General features: G+C 36.3%; 1 long non-coding RNA gene across 1 annotated transcript; it reads right to left on the bottom strand.

Annotated features, from left to right (window-relative positions):
- Window positions 1-4,867: 4,867 nt before the first annotated feature.
- LOC125098089 (uncharacterized) lies at window positions 4,868-8,676 on the bottom strand. The gene is made up of 3 exons (XR_007126712.1): window positions 8,613-8,676; window positions 6,347-6,410; window positions 4,868-4,981 (listed from the first exon to the last, which is right to left on the bottom strand). It is a non-coding gene; the product is annotated as an uncharacterized LOC125098089 (long non-coding RNA).
- Window positions 8,677-9,170: the final 494 nt, after the last annotated feature.

Genomic DNA, 9,170 nt, shown 5'->3' with positions numbered 1-9,170 from the left:
AGCACTTTAGGAACAAAGCAACAAAGAAAAAAGGAAAATCCAGTGCAGATGTACATTTCCATGATATTTAATGCATAACAGCATAGTCGTAGCATATTAGTCATCATGGCAACCAGCCTACATAAAATATTAAAGCAACCTGAAGACAAGCTGAATATTTCTGTTCGAACCCAATAAATATTAAAGCCTTTAATATTTATAAAAAATATATTAATTTTGGGGTGCCTGGGTGGCTCAGATCATGATCTCAGGGTCCTGGGATCAAGCCCCACATCGGGCTCTCTGATCAGTAGGGAGCCTGCCTTCCCCCTTTCTCTCTGCCTGCTTTTCTGCCTACTTGTGAAATCTGTCAAATAAATAAACAAAATATTTTTAAATATTAATTTCATGTGCATTTATAGTCATATAATTGCATCTTTTCACAAATTTTTGAAAATTTGGCAGTAGATATGGGGGTTGGAGACAGGTGATATATTAATCGATCATCAAATACTTAACAATATATCCAACAAACCACTAGGCTATTTGAGTAAAACAATTACATCCTTTTCTGTTGTTGCTTCTAATCAATTATCAGGATTCACTGACAAGTTACAGATACTTCCTTGTATTACTTTTTCAAAGAGCCACCTACATATATTGAATCTAACATATACAATGACATAAAAACTTAGAGAACTAATAAGTGTATCTGGAAAACTAAAGCCTGAAGAACAGTTGAGTGAGAGTATAGCATAAGCAAACATGCTGGAACTAGGGACTTCTTAAAATCTCAGATCTATCACTTACTAGAAACAAGTTAAATCTCTCTATTCCTTCTGTTTCACCTGTAAGATAAAAGACATAACATTGAAATGGAATGTCGCTATGCCATTATTTTCAGGCATCATTATCTCCCCTGGAAATTCAGATAATTTATGGAAATATTTACAAATTAAAAGCATTCAATAAATGTAATAAAAAAATTATTGTCCAATACACCCGAATGATCTTTGAGAAAAATATAATGAAAAAAATTGCTATTCCCCAAATATGGAGTATCTAGGAATAAAGTCTACTAGAATTGTATAGGACAGAAATGAAACATATCATCAAAATATACTGAAAAATATGAATATAAAAGGAGACTTGAAAAATGGAAGACCATGTTACTTGGTGAAAAAAAAAAAATCAGTACGTCCTAAATTAAGTTTACAATGTCAAGAATCTTAATAAAAACTCCAACAGGGTGTTTTTGCATCCTGACAAGTTGAATTGAATGTTCACGTGGGGAAAAAATTCAGAGGGCAACAGACCAAGACCACCTTAATTTCCCCTCAGCTTAGGCAGATTTCTTCCTGACTTTAAGACTTTGACCGCTCTTCTCTTAGATCATTTACTTTAGAAAATTTGCAGTTGTAAATTCTTACTCTGCCATTTTGAGATATAAATAATTTTCTCCCAGGCTCTCCTCAGTTTCATATCCCAGGAATGTGTTCCTCAAGAACCTGGGAACCATCCCTTTGAAACATAATCATCAAGTAAGGTAGTACCCTTCTATCCCAGTCTCTGTGGGAAGGTGGGAGCCTAATTTCCACTAAGTACCACATAGCACATACAGATGGTCTACAGTCACATTGACCAACCTCCCCCTAATATCCTGCAATACTTTTCTACTAAGTCACCCTAGCACTTAAAAATGCTCCCATCTCATATGTCAGCAAAGCTGAGTTCAATCTCTCTCTATTCCAACAGGTATGACAGTTTTCCAAGGAGGGGGTCAAAACTTAGAATCCACTGGAGAGCTTCTTTTTTTTTTTTATTAAGATTTTATGTATTTATTTGACAGAGAGAGAGTGAGAGATCACACGTAGGCAGAAGAGAGGGGAAAGCAGGCTCCCCGCCAAGCAGAGAGCCCAATGGGGGGCTTGATCCCAGGACCCTGAGACCATGACCTGAACCGAAGGCAGAGGCTTTAACCCACTGAGCCACCCAGGTGCCCCCACCGGAGAGATTTTTAAACCACAGACTTCTGGGCCCTAACTCAGGTTCTGATTCAATAGATCTAAGAAGGGCCAAGGATTTTTCTTTCTAATCTTGTTCCCAGATGCTACTGTTGTTGCTATTTTGAAAACCAGACTTTGAGAAACAATTATCTAAGGCATTTTCACAACACCACTGGGTTAATAACCTGCTGTGTGCCAGATGAAGTGAATTTTATAAATTATTATAATGAGAGGGAGTTCTTCTGTTACTGGTGCATGGACAGGTAGACATTGGCAATCTTGGTCTTACATTTCAAAAAATAGCCATGATCAAAAAAACAAAAACAAAAACAAAAATATATCTATGATCTGGGATTATTTTGTATTATGCTTTATACTAGTTTCTTAGGGCTGCCATAACAAATTACCATAAATTATGTGGCTTAAAAACAATAGATTTTTTTTTTCCTCTCACAGTTCTAGAGGCCAGAAGTTCAAAATCAAGGTATTTGGCAAATTTGGTTCCTTCTGGAGGAAGGAGGGTGAGGGAGAATCTGTTTCATGCCTCTTGTTAACTTCCAGTGGTTGCCTGCAATTCTTGATACTCCCTGTTTTGTAAATACAGCACTTAAATCTCTGATAACCTCTGCCATTGTGTAGAGTTCTCCCTATGATTAATTAATTAAATCTGCAAAGATCTTGTTTCCAAATTCTGAGGCTCTGGATGGACATGAATTTGAAGGGACACTATGCAATCCAGCATATGCTCTAAGCTGGAGTTTCTTAACTGCTTTGTCATCAATGGTTTCATGTGACAAAACACTGCTTCTGGTTCTTTCTTAACCCTCAGGATGTCTGGGAGGAGTACAAGGTGTACAGAGTCCACATCCTTTGGCACTATTTCAAAACTCTCTAAGTAGTCTCTGTGCCATACAAATACTGTCATTTTGTATACACACCATGATGTGAAAAACATTGGAAAGTGCTATAATCAACTGAGCTAAATAAATACAAATAAACTATGGTGATAATTTTATATTCCTCTTTCACCATAATCAGGTCATTTTACGTGAAGTTCTCTTAGGAACTAAGAAAGTATAGGAAAAGAAATTAGTCCTCCTGTGCTCCCCTTTGGAAAAAATTAAATGGTCCTATTCCAAAATTGCTTCATTGGAGTTTTATACTTCTCAACTTTGAGGCTCCATTAAGTTATATTCCAATAACTAGCAATCTTTCAGGAACCATTTATTAAATGGCTACTACATGTCAGACTAAGGATGCAAACATACTATATAAGATATAGCTTCTAACCATAAAATTCAGGGGAGATACAACTCAAAAGGAATAATTACAAAACAGCCTGTTGAATTCAGATACTGAGATATACAAAAGGAGCTCCTCTTTATAAAATGTGTCCACACAGATTTCATTTACTTTCTCAATATCCTGTGAGATAAGCAAAGGAGTCACTAATCCCACCTTAAAGATGAGGAAGTTAAGACTCAGAGAGGTTAGAGAATATATCTATGGTCATACGACTAAAGCAGGAACACAGGTTTTAGCTCCTTTTCCAATGCTCTTCTACTAACCTCACCTGTCCGTCTCCCACAGAGGACTTAGGAAACAACAGCAGGGCTCTTTTCTTCTCTATATGGACTGGGAAAGGAGGAAGTAACCTCTCAGTGCAGAGAATCTTGTGCACTATTATCAGGGCTAAGCTTAAAAGCCATAAATTTATGACAGAAATAAATATATAAAGAGCTAAGTTTCTAAGAACAGTAACTTGACCACCTAGCAAGAATATAATACTTTTTTTCAGATGACTTAAAAGTCATCTGAAGAAACCCATCTTATGACTGAGTACTTTCCATGGTCTTTTTTTACCAGATTCAAAAACAAAATATCACCACTTCAGGAGGCAGCAAACAAGACTTTTGGGCATAGGGACCACGAGAGCCCAAGTCCAAGTTCTTAGTTCCATGGTCCTCTGAGGGGAGTGAAGTCAGCCCACACAGGACTGAATAAAAAGCAGAGTAAACCATAACACTGCAACACTTTAAGTCTCATTTTCCCTCAAAATTGATTGCAGTTGTGTCAACTTCCCAGATTGTTAAATCTGTTCTAGCACACTTTTCCATCCTCACACTTCATGCAGAAACAAAAGCAAAAGCAAGTGTTTCTTCTACATATGTTTCCTATGCAAGCAGAAGCTCCTTCTCCCCAAGTCTGATTGAAGAATGTGTCCCAAACAACTTTGCATTCAAAATTTCCAAGGAGTAAATGAAGATTTCCAGGAGAGCTATAATTTCTAGACATACAAAGAAGTTGTGTGTGTGTGTGTGTGTGTGGCTATGTGTCTGCCTTCCTAAACTAAAACCAGACATGAGAGATGATGAAAACAAAAGGATGTTTTCATTGCTATTAATAACACTTTTCACTATTCTTATATAAAAAATTCAAATAAAAACATATATTCAGAATAAATCCATAGGTTCCTTGCACTTCATACCCACAAATCTCCTCTCCCTCTTCACTGTCCATGCTTTGTGTTCAGTCTTTTGTTTTATTCCTATTGTATATATTTGCATGCATATGTGTGTACTTATACATATGTATCTTTGGGGTTTTTTAAATAAATAAATCATCTTTACAAGTTGCTCTGCAACTTGTGGTTTTCAATTTAACAATGTCTTGAAATTTTTCTTGTGTCATGGCATACAGAGCAACCTCATTCTTTTGTAAAAACTGCTTATTATTCCCAAGTATAAATGACTCATAATGTGTTTACTTACTCACTGTGTTTATCCCTTGGTGCCACTGCAAAGTTTTTCCATGAAAAACCCACCATATGTGGTGGACTTTATTCCACTTCTCTGCCTCATGACTGGCCTTTAAATATATTACACACCAGTGCTTGACATTAGAAAAGTATCCTAGTAAAACAGGATGGAAGTTTCTATTTATTATTTTCGGTTTTGTATAGAGCTACATATTTATTGAGATGAAGTCTGTGACACCTGAAAAATAAGCCAATAGAAAATCCATGTGTTTTAATACAATTGATTCCTATTTTCAATTAGAGTTGCACATACAGAGAAAAACCAATATAATAATCTATTCTTAAGATAGCACTCATAAATTACCATTGATGGGAAGAGTTTTATTGCTAAAAAGATTACAGAGTATGTAATTTTAAACATTATAAACAATGATTTCTCCCTAGTGTTTAAATTTTCACATTTTATAAAGTTCTTAAGCACTCCCTCAGAGCCAAAGCAGTTATTTGGGACTTCTTTGAAAAATTATTTGGGGACCATTTCTGCTTTCAGGCATCTGTTCTCGGAGAGAGATGACCTGCCAGCCCCAGGATATAGTCATCACTTGAAGTCATTTTGCAAAATTCACTAAATAGGGATAAACTAATGATTCATAACCAAAACCCTCTATCACTCTCTTTCTGGTCCCCAGAATCTCCCCAAATCTCTTCTAAATCAAAGAGAGGTAGTCCAATTCTACATTGAAGAAACCTTCAAAATTATACTCAGAAAAACAGTTTTGACGTAAGAGAGATTGGTTGATGAGGTCCTGCTTAACACATAAGGGGAAAAAAAAAGACCACAAGATCAGATGTCTCATTAGCCTGCCATTGGCCAAGAAAAAATGGTCCCAGCATTATTATTCCACAGAGAGTGAAAAAGTCATTGGAGGTGGACCCTGCCTCACTGCCCCTGTTCTAACTTTGCTAAGGATTCTATTGAAATAATAAATCTGTAAATTTTGTTGTGGTTTATATTAATGTGAATCATAATACTGCTTTGTTATTATCTTTCCAGGAAAGCCATGACCAAAACTGGAAAAATGAATGTATATTAACTTTTTCTTACTTCCTTTCCCTTCCTTCATTCCTTTCTTCCTTCTTCCCTCCCTTCCTTCCATCATTCTATCCCTTCTGCCATCCTTTCTTTTTTTCACCTTTGTTACTCAGGATTTCTCTACCTCAACACTACTGGCATCTGAGGCCAGATAGTGCTTTCTTGTTGGGGGCTATCCTGTGCATCACAGGAGTTTAGCACTATCCCTGGTCTCTACCCACGAGATGCCAGGAGTACACCCTCAGTTTTGACAACAGACACACCTCCATACATTGTCAGATATACCCTGCAAAATCACCTCCTTTGAAAATTACTGTTGTAGCATTTGTTAAATATGACATTTACTGCAACAAATTCCTAATCAATGCTCTCCTATCTATACACCTTGTCAGTCTGGAAACTGATGTTACGTCCTGCCATGCCAGTACTGTCACTTCAGACACTATTTTCAACATCCTGCTCAACCCAGGAATGGGAATATAACAACATGATTACAATAAACATAATTACTAGCTTCGTTTCTAAGCACTTGAACATATTTTCACATAATGTCTTTATGATTCAGTTTCCTCATCTGTAAAGAAAATAGTAACAGTAACTACCTGAAGGATCTTGTAAGAACTAAACAAAATAATGTAAGGAAAGCATTTAGTTGGGTCTGGCATTTGGTAAATGCTTCCTTAAGCGTTAATGATCCTTACCTTTATTGTTATTGTTATCATACTCCCAGTTAAGTTTCACTACTGCCCTAGAGAACAGGGGGAGCTGGGATGTAAACATGAATCTACTTTTAATACCCAAGCCTGAGCTCATAAACATTAATGTTGCCTTAAAAGGAGAAGCACTAAAAATAACATATTAAAGCTACATTTGTAATTTTAAATTTTCTAGGATCCAGATTTTAAAAAGTAGAGAGAAATAGAGAAAGTAATTTTATATTTTATTTTAACCCAATGTATTAAAATATTATAATTTCAACATGCAATCAGTATAAAATATCAATGAGACAACTTGTTTATTTTGGACGGTACTAAGTCCTCAAAATCTGGTGCTTAGAGCTCATCTGTCTGAAGTAGATAACGTTTCAAGTGCTCAATAGTCATATGTAACTAGCCTACTACATCGGACACATAGGGTTAGACTAAAGACATATGAAGAGCCCCCCTCCCATCACATGCCAGTCATGTGATTGAATGTCTTTCCTTCCTCATTCAATTGAATCCTCTTTCCTGACACGCCTATAGCTTGCTATCATTGTATAGCACACACAATAGGAAATGCTTTGTATTTATTGAACAGAAGCATGAATACAAAAATGAATAAATGCATGAATGAATGAGAGAATGAAATAATATAAAAACCAAATAGCAGGCTGCATATACATTTTTTCAACCTTAGAAAGTAGGCAAGTTTGAAAATTCAAAACCTCTATTGTAAGACTCATTTGGCTGTGGAAAGAAAAGTGCCAGAGTTTTAACAGATGCACCACTCAGGTCTCCTGCTGTCAATCTGATAAAATCCTGAATATCTTCACATTAAAAATCCACATTAATTTCTTTTATGTATTCACATCCCACCTGTAGAATTACATGATTGTATAAAATTAAACTCTCTTGAGGATAGAATGTAACTGAAATCTATTTAGAACATTTTATAGAAATATCACAAAGGAATGGACAATTGATATCAATGCGAAATTCTGAATTGTGTCTAAATAACTTCAATAACAGAAGTTTGAACCTCAGGTAACATTCTTTTCAATGGTGAGTAAATACCATCAATTGTTTGAGCTATTTGGAACACGATTCCTAAGATACTGTTTTTTCTTAAAATGTGGAGCCCAAGCTAGGCATAATACTCCAGATCATCGAATGAGCACAGGATACAATGAAATTATTAATTCTTTTAATAAACTTTGCAATTATAAATCTGTTCACATACTAAATTTTAAAAGCTCTGCCAACTCACTTCTATAGGTAATTTTCATGTATAGTTCCATGAATCAAACACTACCCAGCCTCTGCATATACATATGTACACAGATAGCATATCACATAGATACATGGACATAAAATTAAACTCTAACAGTGTGACATGAGCCCCTATAAAACATAATCTTCTTAAGTTTCAGACTTATTTCCAGGTTTTTAGGTCAAAATTCATTTGGCTTCTTATGTCTACCACATTAACTAACTTTCCTACCTTTATGGCAATTGCAGATCTGATCAGCACATCCATATCATCATCCAAATATTTATAAAAATATTAAGGCAAAATTTAGGAGGAAGTTCTGCTGGGTGACATTAGGTGCAAGAGTTCTCAAATTTCATATGCAAAAGAATTCACCCTAAGGAGCATCTTTAAAACGTATACATCTGGACCTCTCCTTCAGTAATTCTGATTCAATGGGTATGGAGTAGGGCCTAGGAATATAAATTTTTAAAAAGCACCTGTGGAAATAAATGAAAAACTCCAAATGAGAGCAAGCGAAGGCCATTTATTCAGAGCTTGCTATAACAAGGGAGTTAGCCCCATCTCTTGAATTTGTCAGAGACAGGCAGAGAAGCAGAAAGCCTTTATAGTGGATGCTGGGGAAAGAAAGGCTTCAGGTATTATGGACTATTTGTGAGTCCTCCCCCATGCCCCCACCCCCGCCCAGATTCAAATGTTGAAATCCCAACTTCCAAAGTCCTGGTGTTAGGAGGTAGGGCTTTTGGGAGGTAATTAGATCATGAGAATGGAGAGCTTATGAAAGAGACCATGAAAGCTTTCTTACCCCTCCTGCCATGCAGGCTGCCTATGAACAAGGCTCTCACCAGAAGATCCTTGATCCCAGGGTCCTGAAATGTGAGAAATAAATGTTTATTGTTTAAACCACCCAGTCTATGGCATTTTTGTTATAACAGCCCTAAAGACTAAGATATCAGATGTGACCAGATTGAAGATTGTTGACATGGAGAAGTTGCAGGCAGGTGAAGGAGAAATGGGGCATCCTATATGACATGTTAGAGATACATATTTGATTTTCTCTCATTAATCCTAAATTGGAAGCAGAGGCAAAATTTAGGACATGGTCAGTTATTAATCAAGTCCTGGTTAGTTGAGGTTAATTGTTTACAGGGGTTATTATTTGGCTTCCTGAGCTGTTTGATAAAGATGTTAGTCTACTTCTTCAGTAATTATTCTATATAGTAGGTTGGCTTATTAGGCTGGTTGCTACAGACTGTAGGTCAGAGTTCTATTTTTATATAGAGTCTAATCATTGTCCACTTGTAGACTGACTCCCATGCTCCAGGAAATTCTGATACAGGAGGTTCTCACACAGCATGCCAGA

Source organism: Lutra lutra, chromosome 4, assembly GCF_902655055.1.
Source record: "Lutra lutra chromosome 4, mLutLut1.2, whole genome shotgun sequence".
In the NCBI taxonomy this organism is placed as follows: domain Eukaryota; kingdom Metazoa; phylum Chordata; class Mammalia; order Carnivora; family Mustelidae; genus Lutra; species Lutra lutra.
This window is presented reverse-complemented; position numbering and strand designations above follow the sequence as displayed.